The 20,074-nt window shown below is 28.4% G+C and overlaps 1 pseudogene; it reads left to right on the plus strand.

The window, feature by feature from the left end:
• Nucleotides 1-6,558: 6,558 nt before the first annotated feature.
• Nucleotides 6,559-11,035, plus strand: LOC113874489 (annotated as a pseudogene).
• The last annotated feature ends 9,039 nt before the right edge of the window (nucleotides 11,036-20,074 follow it).

The following is a 20,074-nucleotide window of genomic DNA, read 5'->3' on the forward strand; positions in this document are numbered from 1 at the left end:
GAATAAGTCATCAAAATATCTAATTGGGATAATTTTGATTTTTCTAGACCAAGTGAAAATATATTCACTCTATTAGTTGTTCAGCCGCCTTAATCTTCCTTTTGCTTCGAATATTCTCCTATGCAATTTTATATCCTTCTTCCCTTGTTTGATTGTAAACTAAACAACATTCAAAATAACTGCACCATTTAGAAGTCTAATAATAGAATATAGGGTTATTGCTAATATGGACAAAATGCTTTCATAAGCAAATGTGGCTGAAGGCTGTGGCACAGAGAAAGAAGAGGTCAAAGATATTTATTTATTTTTTTCTGTTTTGTAAGTGTGGATGTCCTCATTAGGTGATTTTAGATTGCTATGTTTTGAGAATATAATAAAACTGTGATGATAAATAAAGGAGAGAGAAAGAGATAATTCACATAGAAGCAAAGATTAATAAAATAAGTAGGACCAGATGCACATGTTCAATCTTAAGAGTAAATTGAACTTTTACTGGTATAACCTACTTTTGATTGGAGGGTATCGTGAAATCAATAGCACAGACCCACCATTGATCATAATAATGTTTCTCAATTCTATGAAACTGAGTCGCTACCCACTGCTTTCTTTTCCAGGTGATCAGTCACCACACCACACTCAGCACTCACTGGGCTGGTATGAAGAATCATTAAGCTCTTTTCTCCCCTCTTTCCTTTGTTCCCTTTACAATTATTGTTGTCCTTACCCTTCTTTTTGTTTTCTTTTCAACCTTTTTTTTTTTTTTTTTCCCTCTTTGGCCCTGTACAGCATTTGAATTTCAAATGAGTTGCCCGTTAGTGAGGCCACACGAAACATGCCAAGTTCTTTAAAATATGTCACTTTTATATTTAATATGAGGATAAGTGACAGGTTGTACATATTGCATGGCTGAACCTCAAAGCATATATATGATAACTTTCAAATAAATGTCACAAGTGTAAAAAAGGTTCTAATTTATAACATCAGCATAAATTTTTAGATTTCCTCTTTGAATTGCATAAAATCTAAACTAAATCTAGGCAGTGATCCATAAATGGGGTGCCAAAGTTGTTGGCAATGTCACTTCTTAGCGTGTTAATATTAGGGGGTAGTTTCATGGTTTAAAAGGTCGTGAAGTTCTAAATATAGACAAATAGGGTGCATAAATGCAATTTTTTGCAATGTTACTTGCAAGGTTGGAAAAGAATTATTTTAACCCAATGTCAATCTTAGATTGCTTCTTTGTATGGACAAGACCCCAATCTAAATGGTCAAGTATCATTATCCCTAACAAAATAATTGACTTTTCTTTTCTCTCTCTTTTCAAAACTGAAAACATTAAGAGGTGGGAGAATATTGTAATATCCCCGCTTAAACTCCAGAGAAAAAGAAACAATTGTTTGAGTTGCTCTCTGTCCCTCAGATCCAAAGAGCGAACTTTGAAAATGAATATTTTAAAGGAAACAGAACCTTTCTTTGTGATGATAACATTGTTTTGATTTGATTATTGCAAAAATTAATTTGTATAGCTGAAAATGTGGGCTCTGTGCATAGTTAATTGCTTTCTTGAATTCCCACGTATGACTATAATTGTGATTGTCAACATTGGAGATCTCTTTGGATGCCCACGTTCTGAAGCACCATGCGCAGATTGAGGAGTGGAAGGAAATAGGGCACAAAATTGATAGTTTCCTAATCCCAATTAAAATGAAAGTGACTCAAGGAATAGTGGGAGACCAACAAAAAATATTCTAGAAAATTATTTGGGGGTAATGATTGCTACTTAGTGTTTAATCAGAAATACAATTTTGGGACATGATTGCCATCATGAATCCCCCAGATTAAAAGCCTGTTTATTTGTGTTTTTTCTAAGCAACAATATTTAAAATATGCTAAGATTTTCCCTTACAATAAATATGCAATATAAAAAATGTACAATCGCTAGTTATAGTGTAAATAACCGACCCACGACTTTAAATCAATACACTTGAAGAAATCAAATATATAAACCCTTCCCAGTTCAACACAGTGAAATGAAGTAGAAAAAAAAGTGTGCATACAACTTTTTACACAGATATTTGAAAACACAAGAAAATAAAAGCAAGATGATATTTTGTAATTAAAAATAAAAATGAAAATAATTTTTCAAACTAAACAAGTCCGAATGTAGTTTCTTTCTTTCTTTTTTGGGGTACAACTCATGGGCCCTTATTTTCAATAAGCGTGCCCAGCTTGGGCCTTCAGGACTAAGTCTTCAGTTTTAGCTTCTCTTCACTGTTCATCAACTTCATTTGACCCAATAAAAAAAGCTCACCGTTGATTAAGAATTAAATATTCTTTAGGTTCACATTAACCAACTGGTTTAGTCTCGGAGGAACAATGAAATGAAAGAGTACGGTTCTTCACTAACCACTGTTGAGAAACCAAAACATTGCTATATATGGTAAAGACATACAAGGCACGAGTACCGATACCAAGAACCACACAACTCCAACTATGGCTTTTTAAGTTCATAAAATTATGAAGCAATAACAAATTAATATGTATCAGCTTTGTTAATTTGAGTCTGCTAATTGATTTTAAGAATATAAAAATATTAATTTTTTTTATCTTTAACCCTTAATATATTATGCTGAGTAATTCAATAATAAAATAAAAGTAGAAATTATTCTTGTGTCAAAGATTTTAATACTATTATTCTTGATGAAAAAATCAATATATCTATTACCAAGAATTTACACATCGTTTTGGACTAACTTTGATTTACACATAGTTCCATATAATTTACCATCTAGCTTAACAATTGTATAAGGTCTAAACTAGAATTCGCTATTGAAATAATGTTTCTTTAGAAAAACCTGAATTTTCTCTCTCACACTGGCTAATGAAATTTTCCTGCTTCGAAGTTGAAACAATGGGAATGGGAAGAGGCCCCTCGAAAATCTTGAGGCCTTTCTTCTTTTGGTTTTGCAGGAGATACTGTTAAATGCAATCAATCACTCCCGCACTTTATCACTATCATCAATAGTTTCCTTTTAAAAACCAAATCTCACACAAATCTGTCTCCATATCAATAATAATTACAGTCAAAATTTAAATCTACCAATATATATCTCCCAAAAGATTCAAAACAGGAATTGGAATCAAAATTTGCCTCACTTTCTTATTCAATAACTTCAACTCTATCTGTGCATGAGTTAAGAAAACATACTAACTGTGAACATCATGTTCATATAAAGTTTGTTTTCAAATGAAATTAAAACACGTTAAAAAAACTTGTAGATGTACATCTAAAACAGGAACTTATAATTAACAGTGTTGATCAACTTTTGGAAATACACACAACATTTTGCTAGTAAAACCTGCAACTGCAAGCCATCTAATCGATGATGATAATTAGATTTAGGATATTTCTTTCCAACAAATATCGTTATTTAATTTAATACTAACTCCTCATAATCATAGTGTTAGAGATATATAAAACCATTCTCAATTCTTCAATTACAAATTAAACTTCTAAAATTGTTCATCCTTTTACACATTAATTATGTCCTGCAAAATATGTGTATATACACTGCTTTTTTTTAAAAAAAATGAAGAATCCAACAAAGTATATTATAAATACATCATAAAAAGTTAAAGTAACTTTTATATCGAAGAATAAAAGTCAAAGTAATGAAAATTCTTACGGGAACTAATTAAAAGTAAAGCAGAAAGAAGAAAGTGCCGTTAATTAATCACAAAAGGGATTGCCATAAGAAATAGGGGATTTAAAAACTTAAGATACAATTCGTGCGCACTAAACTTCTTCAAAAATATAAAAGGAGTGTTTTTCAACTATAAGGGAGGTGATAAATTTTTAAAAAAAGATATTTTCCTTTTTCTTGTAGTTGTGGTTAATTTCTTGTAGATCAGTTGCTGATTCTCCAACTTCAAAATGGGTTTAGGCTTTAGCAAATGAGAAAAGGCAGAAATGATGATAAAAATCTAATCTAGGAGGTAGTGTGTGGTTTTATTTAATGATGTATGGCTTGCTCCTTTCTTATGTTTAAACCAGGTTATATATGAATTTAATTGCGAACATTTTATTATATGATTAAAAGTAAAGTATCCCTTGTAATTTTTCAACAATATTTCGGATTCTGAAAAAGTTGTAGTTTTTGCTAGCTAGCACAAAGGGTGAAAAAGAAAGAGGAGGATGAAGGATGAAAAAGAAAGAGAAGAAGAAGAGCAATACATAGCGTAAGGGTACGTCTAAGTTCATAAAAGAAAAAGAAATAATTGTTGACATACCATTAAAATTAAATTTTTAAAACGAATGTATAATATATAATTATCAATATCACTTTTCAAAAGAAGAAAAAAGGTGGCTGATGAAGGGCCCTTTAAATTATAGAGGACTGACAAGTAAAGGAGAAAAAACCCTACAACTATCACCACCACCCCCACACATATACATATCATTCATCACTCACCACAGCACAATATTGGCGGTATATGAATCCTTTGCTTTTTCATTGAATCCTGGGGATGCATCCCCCTATCAGTGTCACATTACTTTTAAATTTCTTTCCCATTCCACCGGAGATACAGAGAGAAAGGTTAAAAGGCTGTGATATGACATGCAAATTTGTTATTTACTTGTGTATGTTCCTTTTTGCCAACTTTTTCTGCTCCTTTTTTCTTTTCCTTTCAAATATCAAACGGCTTCGGCTAGGGAACCTCCTCCAACCGTAAGATGAATACTATTTATGCTTATATTATGACACGTTTGACTCAATCAGTTCTATTCTGAATTTCACTTTTCGCATGCAATCTTATCTTATGTTGGTTTTAATTAACTAAAATTTAGAAAGTACTTGTGTTCATTGGACGATTGTATTATTCATAACTCAATTATTTGATCAATTAAACACGTGTAATAAACGTAGTTATTTGTCGGAGGTTGATCATTTTCCTTTCTACTTTGGGATTTTGCACATGTCCACGTGCGATTAATCAGCTGGAGATGCATGTCTGTTAATTTCGAGAATTGGAACATGCACCTAATTATGTTGAATCATAGGATCAAAGAAGCTCAGGTAGGATTATTGAGGTCAATCAAGTAGGGTTTAGTGGGAGAGATAGGAAGGCAACATGTATGTTTTGCAGGGTACTGTTTGATAAAGAGGTAGATGCTTTTCACACTTGGGACTATGCAGCGTGTCCAATAACGTAATTAGAGCCAGTAATTAATTAAATTTATTTTATATAAGTTTGAATTTTAAATTTCAAGTTTGAATTAATTTTTTCATTCATTTTATTTATTTTTATCAAATTCAGATTTACCTCTATTTTAATATAAAATACGAATCTCATTCAGGTTTAAAGTTTTGCTTTATAGTTTAAATATTGTTTTTATTCAGCTTAATGGAACCTAAAACATAAATTAGTCTGATAACTTATTTTGTCACCTCTACATGTAATAGGTATTTGAAAGTTTATTTTAAAATTTTAGAAATTATTTGTATATTTTTTGATGCATTTTAAAAAAACACATAAAAGATAATTATTACTCTAGATTTAAACTAAATCATATATAGTTTACTTCAATAACTGCAATAACACTTCTATTTTAAGCTATATAATTTTGTTAACAAATGCTATTTGCTTCGAATTAGCTTTTATTACAAAATGGTTTCATATATTCTTTCAATTACATGATTTAGCCTGTTATTTATACTAATTTTAGATTAATCCTTGAAAGCAGAGAAGCAGAAGAATGTATATAAACGAAAGTGAGGCTGAGTGTGATATTCGGGCGAGCAACCACAAAGCAAGTGGACGCAGCATCTCCCTTAGAAAAGCAACCATGATAACACCATTAGATACCCCACAAAGAGCTACAACAATAACAAAAGAGACTGATGTTGATACTCTCTTTGCAGGATCTCTTCTCTTTCTCACGCACGTTGAGTGAGCCACAATATCATCCATGCACGTCCTCCTATTCTTTGCGATGCTCACCTCAGCTCATAAGGATATATAACCCTGATTCAACATCTTTTATTTCAAACAACTTTATTTTAACTCACAATCTATATATCCACAATTTCGTGCTTGTGAGTTAACAAAACACAAAATATAATTACAAAAATTGTGATACTCTCCCAAAATTTATAATTTTTTTATATGTTAATTCCCTTTCTTTTCGGTGAAGTCTTTTTATGTAATAATAATTTCTCAGTCAATAATCGAATAGCAAAACCGTCTTTTATTTTATATATAGTTATTATCTCTTCTGTTCCAATAAACTCGTGTAGAAAAGAAACATTCCCTAAAACTGTTAGCCGAACCCTCACTTTCTTCTCATCCTCTTTATATATTTACATGTAATGTAATGTAACTTAGTTTAAAAGTTTATCAAGATCGAAGAGCATCCATTCCTTCAACATGCAACAACTAAATTTCTTTTTTTCCTTCTTTTTTAAGTCTCACAGAATATCTTTTTTACCATAATAACGAAATTTCAGTCAGCTCTCAAATTTTTCAATATATATTTTAATTTTATGAACGGCGGCGATGCCTACGCCAGTGGAAACAGCAAGGCAATGCCTGACAGCGGAGGCAGCAAAAACGCTCAACGATGCCGTATCAGTGGCACGGCGGCGCGGCCACTTTCAGACCACCTCTCTTCACGCCGTCTCCGCCCTTCTATCCCACCCTTTCTCCGCCTTACGCGACGCATGCACACGCGCCCAAGGCTCCGTGCTTTCCACGCCCCTCCAATTCGAAGGCCTTGGAACTCTCCCTCAGCGTGTCGCTCGACCGCGCTCCCACTCACCAACTCGGCCAACACGACCCGCCCTTGTCGAACTCGCTCATGGCCGCCATCAAACGCTCCCAGGCCACCCAAAGCCGGTTACCGGAGAATTTCCATCTCCAACAACACTCTGCTTCTTCGGTTAAGGTGGATCTACAGCACTTGATCCTTTCCATTCTCGATGACCCGGTCGTGAACTGAGTTTTCGCCGAATCGGGTTTTCGGAGCTCCGAAATCAAACTCGCCCTCCTCCGTCCCCTCCCTCTTCTCTCTCCTACGTTCCTCCGCGACCTCACCGTTCGCCGGAGCTTCCCCTTTCCGTTACCCGGCGAGGATAACGACGATCACCGGAGGATCGGGGAGGTCTTGTCCCGTCGCAGAGGCAGAAATCCTCTGCTTCTGGGAGCGCGCGCGCGTGAGGCTCTGCGGAGTTTCGCGGAAGCCGTGGAGCGGCGAAACGACAGCGTTTTGCCAATGGGGTTGCGTGGGCTTCGCGTGGCGTGCATTGGAAGAGAGGTTTACGAGTTGGTTGGTGGGGAAGAGTGTGTGCGTTTGAGGTTTGAGGAGATTGGTGACATGGTGGAGCAATGTGTGGGGCCCGGTGTGGTTATGAATTTCGGAGACTTGGAGGTTTTTGTGAACTACGAGAATGATGGGTCGGGTGAAGGTGAAGGTGAAGCAGTTAGGTATGCTGTTGGACAGTTAGGGAAGATGTTGGAGGTTTATTGCGGGAAGATATGGTTGATGGGTTCTGCTGCCACCTATGAGAGGTTTCTCAAATTTGTTCATAAGTTTCCTTCCATAGAGAAGGAGTGGGACTTGCACCTTCTCCCCATTCCCTGGTTCAGGTAATTCACTCTCTTTTCTATATATATTATCGAAATATTTATAACTATTTTTTAATTTCAATATAAATTTATTTATCTATTTAATATATAAATTATATATTTAATCTTCAGTATTTTTAAAATGTATTATAAATTTTTAATATATAATTATTTTTATTAGTCTTTTTTTTTATATATAAAAAAAACTGGAAGGAGTATTAAAAACAATACGTGACTTTTTGATTGACAATATTTTTGTAAATTATTTCATTTTTAACTTTTGATTCATGTAATTTGAGTTAGTGAAGTAAACTGAATAATTCAAGATCATAACTTAAATGAAATTTGAGTATAAAATATGATTCCTGTCAAACTCAAACAAAATTTTAAACTAATTAAACTCTTGTTCATTCAATTCGAATTAATAAAAGTTCTTTGATTAAAGAACTCTTACTAACTCAAATTGAGGTCAATTATATTTGACTTGCTTCCTTTTATTTTTAGCTTTAATCATATCACATTAATATTGTATTTAGTATTTTTATTTTTTTAATTATTATATATAAATTACGAATACTAATTTTCGAACGAATTTTACACTACACCACGAGCTATAATAAGGCTGTAGAAACTAATTGTGAATAATAAAGGAATTATGCTTCTTTCACGTAGAAATTAGTTGCACCACAACACGGGTTATATCTTAATTAGATATTTTGATCATGAGATTTAGTTTATTTGAGGTAAATTACATTTGACGTGCTTCCTCTTATTTTTAGCCTTAGTTATATCATATTAATATTGTATTTGGTTTTTTTAATCAATTGTTGTATTTGCACCACAGCACGAGTTTTGTCTTAATTAGATATTTTGATCATGAGATTTTAGTTATTTACAGCATAAATTCATAATGGATTTATCAGTACCATTTGTTGCCTTTTAAAAAACAATTAGTTGACTTGCTAATTTGATTATGTTCCCCAATGCCATCAATATGGTGAAAGGTGTGGACCGGATGTCATAGCTGCTTCAAAGGAAGGCTTCTCTGCTTCAACTTCCGATCTTTGCCAACCTAACTTTACTCCACGGGTACATATTGCCGAATCAGGATCAGCAAAAGAATTGAATCAGGATCAGCAAAAGAATTGAATCTTAAGGTGTGTAGCACTCACATACATATGAAACAATGACAATATAAGATGCACTATTTTGTCATGTTTACTTTATAAAACTTGACAAGTGCGATGACACTTTATAAATGCATACCCTCTTATTTTATCTACTTTCTGCAGTATTTTGATAATTTTAAAGGAAAACAAAAAAAACAAAAAGCTGCTGTCGTTACCAATTTAATATCTCCCTTTCTTGACTTCATCCTTTAAAATCAAATTGCTCAAATAACTATTTATTCAATATCCTTCCTTCACAGTACTCTTCTATTTGCTCTAGCTTTGTTTTCATACTTGGCAATATGCTAATAATTTATCATGAATTGATCCTCATGTCTTATATAACATCCTCCAGATAATCTGTTAATGTAGCTGTGACTGTATTAGTTGAATGGAGAATCATCTGTTACATATTGCTTTAATCCAATAAAGTGTATTTATTTTGTTTGTGTAGAAGTTAAACTACTTTTCTTCCATTCAGTGCAGTTAGAGGATGATGATGTTATGCTGAATAGCAGTGAATCAGGGCCATCACATAAGAAATTGGACAAGATATACCAATCTCTGCAACAAGAATTCCTTGATGCAAATCACTGTCCAACTGTTGTGGGGTTTCAATGTCCTGCCAACAAGAAGAAAAATGCTAACAACTCCAGCAGCAAACTTGCAGACACAACATCAAGTGAATATATCAATTTCAACTCACAAGTGTGTGTTGGTAAGCAAATGATTTCCACTTGGCAATCATGCAGTCCTTTTCGTATGGATTTCAAGACAAAGCAGGAGAAATATACTCCAAAACTTTCTGAAATGTTCCAGAAAGTGGAAGGTCTTGAGTCAGGTGATGAAGGATCTTGCAACATGTCCAACTCAATAGTGAATGATGGAAGCCAGATGTCTCCCACATCTGTGATTTCTTTAACAACCGATCTAGGCTTAGGAATGTGCTCTTCTCCTACCAGTCAATGTAAAATGGAGCCTCCAAAAGAAATCCCAAGTCCATTTTCTTCAAAATTTAGTTTGGATGATGGAAATATCTTGAAACATCCATCCCAGCCTTCAACCTTAAATTTTGACTATTGTGGACAAGCTTATGCAAGGAATCCCAAAATTCTTTTTGATGTCCTTATCAAGGAGGTGAACTGGCAAGAAGAAGCCTTAGTTATTATCACAAAAACAATAGCTGGAAGCAAAACAAAAAGGGTTAGATACCATGGAGCAAATCAAAGGGGTGATATATGGATGAATTTTGTGGGACCAGATAGGCGTGGCAAAAAGAAGACTGCTGTTTGTTTAGCTGAGTTTTTGTATGGAAACCGGGAAAGCCTTATTTTTGTGGATTTAAGTTCTGAAGAAATGAAAGGACACAATGTGAAATTCAGAGGGAAGACTTATTTGGATTTTATTGTAGGTGAGTATTGCAAGAAACCCTTCTCTGTGGTCTTCCTTGAAAATGTAGACAGGGCTGATGTGTTAGTTCAAAATAGTTTGTCTCAAGCAATCAAGTGTGGAAAACTTACAGACTCACATGGTCGAGAAGTTGGTGTAAACAATGCAATATTTGTGACTTCTTTCTTTGGTCACCAAGCAAAAGAAGCCTCCAACTATTCTGAGGAAAGAATAGTAAAGCTAAAAGGGAGGCCTATCAAGATAACAGTTGAACATGTGATGGGAGACATCAGAAGTCAAAGTTTTAGTATAGCTAATGGTTCAATAGAAAGCATTCCAAATCTAGTTTCAGCAAATAAACGAAAGCTTATTGGCAATAATGAATTTCATGACCAGCATTTAATCTCAGACACGGCTAAAAGAGCACACAGAACATCAAATTGGCATTTAGATTTGAATCTTCCAGCTGAAGAACATGAGGTTCAACAAATGAATGATGGAAAACTTTGGTTGCAAGATTTATATGATCAAGTTGATGAAACAGTTGTTTTTAAACCCTTTAATTTTGATGCACTTGCGGATAGGGTGTTGAAAGTAATCACAAGTAGCTTCCACAAAACTGTTGGAACTGAGTGTGCCTTACAGATAGAATCAGAAGTAATGGACCAATTGCTTGCAGCTGCATATGTCTCAGATGGAGATAAGGAAGTAGAGAATTGGGTGGAAGAAGTTCTCTGTGGAGGATTTGTACAAGCACAGAGAAGATACAACCTCACAACTTGTTCTACTGTGAAACTTACTACATGTTCGCATCATGTGTTTAGCTTCCTCCAAAGATAGCCATAGATTAAATTTAGAAAAAATGTTGTCTTTTCTACTCGGATGTATAATTTAGCTGTAGCACATATTTTTATTCTAGTCTGTATAGCTATAATTTTTCAGGGTTTCTTTGTCCAGGTGATTTGTGTGATTGTCCTTACATATTAAAATAAAACGTCTTTTTTATACCAAAGAAAAAATAAACAAATGACAAATGTTTTCTAGCAATTCGTGCTGGTAATTTTTGTCCAACGCCACCCTGCGTTTGAAAAAAGTTGTTGCAAGCTCTCGCAAACGATTTCAGAATGTTTACAAAGGACAATTTGACTTTAAATTTGAAAATAATCTTAGCCAGACAAGCTCCTTTGTTTTTTATTATAGTAAAATTAATGGATAAAATAGTAAAAAGTTTCTTAGTTAAATGATATAGAGGTTAATTGAATTAAAGTGTTTTGGTAAATTTGATATAAATTAACATTAAATGACATAAAAGAAGAAATTGAAATATGATCATATGATGGTAAGGATAAAAATAAATAAATAAACTGTGAATTTATAAACTTAAGTTCTACACGAAAACGCCACCAAAATACCAGAAGATGTTAAAATAATAGATCTACTTTGATCAAACAAATTTTTAAATTCATTAAATAAACTAGAAACAAGCTTAAAATTGTTTACGAGTCGAGGTAAATCATTCGAAAAACAAACTTCATAGAATAATAGCTGTTTACGAGTGATTAATAGCAAAACAAAATTTGAGAAATGTATAGAAATATGGCGAGGTTTAAATTAGAGAGAAAGTAACGGAGTGTGAGAGAATGATAGAGTGAGTTATCAACCTAATTTGATATAACATATCTGTTTTCCAGTTTCAAGGATACATTTAAAAAGTTCTCTCAAATATATAGACTTTCATTAAACACACCTAAAATATTAACAAAGTAAAAATTGTTAATTAAAATTGAAAGATAATTTATATTCTTAGTCGAGGTAGGCGATGTTTTTGGATAAGTTTTGGGGGGAAATGTTGTTATAATAGGTGTTTTTTTTTATATAAAAAAAATCCTTTATTTTGAAGGAATTATTATATTTTTAAAATAAATGAATAAAATTATTGTTTTTTCTAAGTTTTCAGGCATTCCATAGTTCTAATAGAACTAAACTTGGTTTTTATTTTTATTTTAACTTTTATTTTTTTATTATTAAATACTATTTTATTTTTATTCTATTTCTTTAAATATTTTAATAAGTTCTGTACAAATTTTAAAAAAAATAAAAATAAAGTAATATTTATACTTAAATAAAAATAACAAATAAAACTTAAAAATATTTTCAAAAATTAAACCATTTTTCATTCACAATTATGATTAAAATATATAATTCATTAAAATATAACATATTCCCGTTTCATTTATTCACATTTAATTTAACGATCGACTAAAAAATATATATATATATATATATATATATATATTACTCAAATTTTAATATTTTTATACAATAATTCAGTCAAATAAATTAATTTCAATTTTATATATTCATATCAAATAATAATATTAGAGATGAAATGGGAGGACTTTATTTTTTTAATTTTGATTAACAGTAGTAGCAAGACATCTTTAAATATAAAATATTAATTTTTTATATAATTAGTTCATATATAATTAATTTATTATAATATCATATATACATATATTTTTTTCATGTCATAAATCAATTATCTGTGTTTTAGTTTTAATAAAATTCAAGAATCATTATTTAAAATCTAAAAAAAAATAAAATTATTTTATAGTGATTGAATTATATATACTCATTTTAACTTCTGCCACTCCTACTCTATTTTTTTTTTAATCTTGGTTTTTTTTTTAAATCATTCTTTCATTATAATTTTTAAATTTAAATATTTATAAATTATTATTATTATTATACATTCAAGCACACGCTGTTTGACTTTTGGGTTTTTTTTTTTTTTCAGAATTTTAATTTGCGGAGGGCGTGTTAGACAAATCTTGTCCAGCGGATACATTGAATATTACACCGTATATCTACGAATACCTTTCATACTACTCTCTACGGAGATATCAAACATATATATTTTAATTATATAAAAAAAACACCTAAAATTGTCCCTAAAATGATTTTAAAAAAAAAATCCTCTTATATCATTTGCGAATTTAACACCAAACTTCAATCACTAATATATATCACATATTAATAAATTTAATAATATATTGAATGTGAATTCTCATTTTAAAATAAAAAGTATTTTTAAGAGTTGTTATTAATTTTTATGGTAAAATATTCTTTGTGAAATATAGATATTATATTATTTTGTTATTGTAAAATATTATTTAATGTACTTTACTCTACATCGTTAAAAATATTCTTTAAAAAAAATTGAAAAATTTTTAATCTAAGATTCATATCGTATTATTTAAATTTATTAATATATTCTTTATTTATAGTATAATTCTTTTGTACGCTCTAGTTATTTAAATTTTTTAATGCTCTATCTTTCTTTTTAAGTTACTGAAATTGCAAATTCTTATACCTTATATATTTTTATTAAGGGTGGATTTTTTTAACTTTATTTTCATTTTAGGATATCAAGACAAATTTTTAAATTTTTTTATAATAATAATAAATGCTTACTCTTCTTTAAAGAACATATTAAACTCAGTAAGCTTCTTAAAAATCTGATTTAAAAAATAATAAATTTATTAAAAATTTTAATTTTAATAACAAAATATATTAGATGTTTAACCGTGTTTTAATAAATGTTGTTTTAAATTATGAGATAATTAATTTTCTTACAAAAAATTTTATAATATTTTAAAAAGAAAAGAGAGTACTTAACAAAAGAAAATGTAATTTATTCTTTTATTTTTATTACGACGTGTGATTTATCATACATTAAATTTTAATTTTTTTAAATTGAATTATAATTATTATAATTTACTTTAAATCTAAAATATTTTTATTTGTATAATTTATAACAAAATCTTTATTATTAATAATAATAAAATTTACTTTTAAAATTAAAAAATTCAGAAATGGTCATAAAATACACCTTCATTTTTTATTGAAAAATTAATTTGAATTTAAAAATATCAGTTTAATATACGGAGACTCACTACTATGTGATTAAATGACAAGGTTTTAATAGGAAAAAGAAAGGCACGGTTTTTCACCCTAGCGTCCATAAAAGTATACCCTATTTCTCTCTCTCCCACATATATATATATATTATTTATTATTTTTTTCTAATTATTTTACATTCTTTTATTAGGAGTGAAATAAATATTATTGGGTACAAAAAGTATCTAAATACGATTGAAGTTTGTTTGAAAAGAAACGTGAGAAAACACGCTTTCTTTTATGTAATAATAATAATAATAAATAGAGCCGTACAGTGTTGAATGCCAAATAATTCATGTCAGTGGTATTTTTTTAAGGAAATAAAATAAATAAATTATAATATTAAATATGAAACTCCACTTACATGAGAAAATAATCTCATTTATGTGGTTTAATTTTAAAACAATATAAAGATGTTAGTATAAAAAATCTATTAAAATTATAATAAATGTATCTAATGATATTTTTAATTCATTAAAATAGTGTCTTTAAATCATTGGTTAATATTATCTTTACAATTATTTTATGTGGCCGCATTCGTTTTTCTGCGTCTGTGTCATTACCCACATGCTTTTCTGATGCATTCATTTTCTAGTTTATTTGTTGTCAACAAAGGGTGGGGTGATGGGTAGATAAGAATAGATATGAAAATTTCCTGACACCCCCACATTAATGTATAGCAAATGCCTGATTATTACTTTGGCATGGAAGGTTGAAATCAAACTAAATACAAATCTAGTGAAAATTTTGAGTTTTTATCTCTCTCCCAGAGACATAGAGAAAAAAAAAAACTCTATATGTACACGTGAGTAACAAATTTTTTAATATTATTTGAATTTAATTCAAATATACTAAAATAATATCATTCATATGGCTTAATTGTTATTAAATTTATAACATAAAATTTAATATATTTGTATGAAAATGAATTGTCTTGTGCCAAATTTCAACATAGTAAGTCAAGTAAAAAAATTTATGTCTGTCTCCATTCGTTTGATAAATATTAAACAGGTCCTATGTATTTCATCAAATCCTCTTATTATATTAAAATTTTATATGAAAAAATAAAACCAGTAGGAAGATTATAAAAACTTCGAGGTGTTCTTAAATTTAAAAGAAGCAAAAATAATTTTTGTTTGCAGTTGTTAAATTCAAACATAAGACTTCTTAACAAATACACCAATTATACATATATGAATCCTGTAAAAACCTTACACTAAGGTGTCAAACCTTTTTCTTTTCTTTTTTTCAGAAAACAAGAGTTTTCTCACCACAAAGTTTGGATCATTGAGTAAATGTGTCTAAACTTTAGCTTCAAAAGATAATAGATCTTTAACTTATTCTTCTAAGGCCCACAACAAAGTAGGGGAGTACAGAATTAGGTTTTGCAGTTATGAATTTGGGGATTAGCATTGAGATAAGGGGGTTGGGGGAGATTAATTTGGTCAATGAGGTTGGGTGGGTGGATTAATTAATGTTGATTTTCGTCTATTTTTTTTTTTTTATGAATGTTAGCCAATATTTTAAGAATATTAGTTAAGAAACTACAAAAAATTATATTTAAAAATGTGTTTTAATATAATTATAGATTTGTTCAATGACAATTTTTTAACTTGTAAAGAAATTTATAATTTACATAGTTTTCCTACTAATATTATTTGACGAATAAAAAAAAAACTTACCACTTTTAAACTAACTACTAATATTTTCTTCTATTTTTACTTAACTTTTTATATAATTTATATTAAAAAAACTATAACTATTTCTTTTCGTCATTTAAAACATTTTAAGTATTTGTAAAATTAATCTTGTAAAATAGTTTTAATTAAATCAGTTAATTATAGTTTGTAAGCTTTCATTATCCATAAATTATTTTAAGTATTCCTTAAATTATCTCTTCTTTTAATTCATGTATACTAAAATTAATTAATGAATAAACTAACTTATTTAATTATATTTTAAAAATATGATATACATGCAATGCGAATCTTGTATCGATCATAATTAAAAAAATAAGTGTGCGTTAAGTTTGTGAAAATGCATTTTTTTAAAATATAATTTATAAGATTTTGTTAACTGTAAATTTAGAATTGAGCTTAAGGATAAAAAAATTGTTTTAATAAAAATAAGATTTTTAATACATTTATTATATTAAAATTATAAAAGTGTAACAATTTTAATAAAACATTATTATTAGTTAAAGTATAATAAAATAATTTTTTAACGTAGTTCAGCTGGCAAACCGAAGTTAACTTAGTATTCATAATTCAACTTTTATTTTTAAACATTCAAATAATATTTACATTCTATTTAAACATTTTTCATCTTTAACTTTTTATTACTTTATATTATTTATGATCTCTGTATTTTTATTTTACTTTTTTGTAATTCTGACAAAATGTATACACCCAACTATTTTTCCTTCATAATTTGACTGCTTTAAACTCTATAAATTTAATGAACTTTTTTATATCATAATTTTATTAATCTCAATTAAAAAAGTATAAAAACAATAAATATATTTTTAATAAAAATCATTATTATTATATACTTAAATTTATCGTTAACAGCTTATATTAACATATGTTTATCTTTACCATCCCTTCAAATTTGGCCAACCGATCGGTCCAAGTTATGTGTTTTTCCTTGCATAAAACTCTTCTTTATAATATATATATATATATATATATATATATATATATATATATATATATATATTATAAAGAAGAGTTTTATGCAAGGAAAAACACATAACTATTTTTAATTCTATTAATTGTTAATTTTTTATTTATTATGAATTTTATGCTAATGAGATACTAACATTTTACTCACATGATAAATATATTTATTTATTTTAGGCATAATTTTTTCAAAACTTTAATGTGAATTTATATTCATTTTAAATATGAATTCAAATACACAGTTGTGAGTTGAGGCTTTTCCCTGTGTTCAGTTTAGGCATTCCAGATGCGACTTAATGGTTAAATTTTACTGCTCTGTTTTTCCTTCTTTGAATATTTAGTAATTTTTAATTTGTAAAATTGATAAAATCATTTTTTTATTTTACTTTTAGTAATTAATATTTATTTAGTAGAGATAATAAATTATTAAGATATTAATAAATATAATAAAAAGGTATAATAAATTAATAATTTTTTAATATAAACTTTAGAATGCAAACAGTTTTCTTAATTTTTGTCCAAAACTTTATGTCAAATGAAAAGAAGAACAAAGGGAGTAGATGAGTTTGGTAATTTAAATTATTAAAAATTGATATCGCATATAATACATATAAGAAAAAGCATTTTAATCATAGCACCTTAAAGAAATTTATTGATATTAAGAAAATAATAAATAATACTTTTATTAAAAATTACTTGAAGATATATTAAAAATTATGAGAGTGAATATAATCTTATATTTTTAATAATAATAATAATTTTTGTTTTTAATTCTTGAACCAATATTTAAAACTTTTTAAATAAAAATTAATATCAACACTTAGAACTTATTCCATGTACTCTGTTTTATTAAAAAATTTAGAGATTTTATTAGTCTTGATTTAATATAAAACCATTTGTAAAATTTTAGAAGCATTTGTTATTTATTTCATATATTTGTCTTTCATTATTGAAACTTTAAAATTTTTTATCAATTAATACAATAATAAAGTTTGACATTATATTGAAAATATAAAAATATAATAAATATTAATTTTTTTATATATTTAAAATAATGTTAAATAAATGTCATTATATATAATTATTTTCTAAATACATATATCTTAAACATATACAAAAATAAAAAAAAGACTTAAAGCATATTTGTTTCTGTTTTAGTTTTAAATTTTTAAAAACTATATCTTAAAATAATTTAAAAAATAGAAAAAAAGTAATTTTAAATTTTTTTAAGAAGAAAATAAAAATAAAATTTATTTGTTTGGTTTTCAAAAATATTTTTAAGATGGGAAAAAACTTGTTTAATAAATTTATTTTTGAAAATAGATATTAAAAACTAAAAGAATGTATTTGGTTTCATTTATTTTTTATTTAGTATTTTAAATTAAATATGTATATATTATATTTAATTTTAGTAATTTTTATTTACTTAAATATATTTTTATATTTAAAATGAAAATTTTAGTAAAACATCAAGATTTAATTAATATTGAATTGAAAAATATTTTTGTTTATGAAGTAATACTTACAATTTATTGATAAATTATGAAAATAATAAAATTAAATTAATATTAAACTAAAAATAATGATTAATTTTAAAATTAAAATAATTTTTAATAAATAAATATAAATAGTATGAATAGGTAATATCACAAAGAAAACAAGTAAATAACACCCAAATATTAAAACAAGTGAATATGTATATTAAAAATATTTTTAACTATTTTGAAAAGAGAGAAATGAAAACTAAAATTAAGAGTATGTTTGATTTTTATTTTAAAAATATTTTGGAAATTATTTTTGTTTTTTTAATTTTAAAAACTGAAAATAAAAAATTATATTTAAAAAAAGAAACAAGCATGATCTTAAATTGCTTGATGAAAAGAACATAATTGATTTTAGATAAGGAAACGTGAACAAACCTCTTACTCAATGAACATTATTTTTGTAATAGACTATTATTAACAATAACAAAATTTAAACTCCTCTTGTCTTTCTCTCATCGCTGAGATAGATACAGATGCGACCAAATTAAATTAAAAGTCAATTACGTTGTTCATAGATGGCATTGGCACTACCCTTTGAGACTTGGCTTAGGCACCCGCCAAGTGCCTCTCTAATAGAAATGCTTCACGACATCACAGACAAAACATCCTTAATCAACGTATCACTTTCATATCTTAAGTATCGTTAAAGGTACTTAGTCTGCCCCTTGACACCTGTCCGCACAAGTGGAACAAATTGAAAATAGACAACGATCAATGTTCATAGACAGTGAAAGGTTACCCCCATCAGCAATGGCTTGTTTATAGATAACCACGGATTTATCCCTCAATTTTATGCCATGATGCTGACTTTAAACTACTATTTAGAGTCTCCAAATTCAAAGATTCAAATCACCCAACGACCGTTGATTCAATTGATGGGATGAAAATGGTTTTATTTAAAGGTTTTCATTAATAGATCATAATATTTTTTTCATTGAAGTTTGTGGCATAGCTTTCTTTATGTAAATATTTTATCAAAAAGAAAATGTTTCAAACCAATTAAACAATCCTATATATCATGAATACGTAATCCCAAATGCCCATAAACAATTATAGATTAGGGTGACTCACTTTCACTATGAGACAACTTGAGTGGCCGTTGAAAATAATTAGACGAAGGGTGTCACTTGTTGTACAGTTTGGAGCACGTGATTAAAATTGCAGTGGTTGAATATTTTTTATGATGAAAACCTTAATAAATAGTTGACAATACTGACTTTTGAGTATGGTCGGGCTATAGAATATTCAACACAGTTACCCTTTTATTGCAAGATAAAGCTCGCTAATGACATTAATATACTAGTATATATATGTTAAGAATTTCTTCTCTCACGCTTATATCTAAGTCTTCTCAAAATAAATAATATATTCATGTACAAATGTATTATCGAATAATAACATTAATACACGTGATCATTATTAAACTTTTAATCTTAATTATTCATGTAAAAAATGCATTATCGAAATTGAAAATTTTTACAATTTTATATATATGTATGTACATACGTGGTGGCATGTGGGTTCTAATTGAAAGAACAAGTTCATGTTAAAACCGACGTTGTTGAACAGTCTGGTTCAACAATGGCTACTTCTGGGGAGAGTTGTAGAGACCCGACTATTCTAGTTCATGAATCCACGAATTTACAATTCTTTTTAGCTCTGGTAAATAAAGAATAAATGAAAACGAGAGTCCAATGCGACTAAA

This window comes from Abrus precatorius, unplaced genomic scaffold, assembly GCF_003935025.1.
Source record: "Abrus precatorius isolate BTA unplaced genomic scaffold, Abrus_2018 Scaffold8, whole genome shotgun sequence".
Taxonomy (NCBI): Eukaryota; Viridiplantae; Streptophyta; class Magnoliopsida; order Fabales; family Fabaceae; genus Abrus; species Abrus precatorius.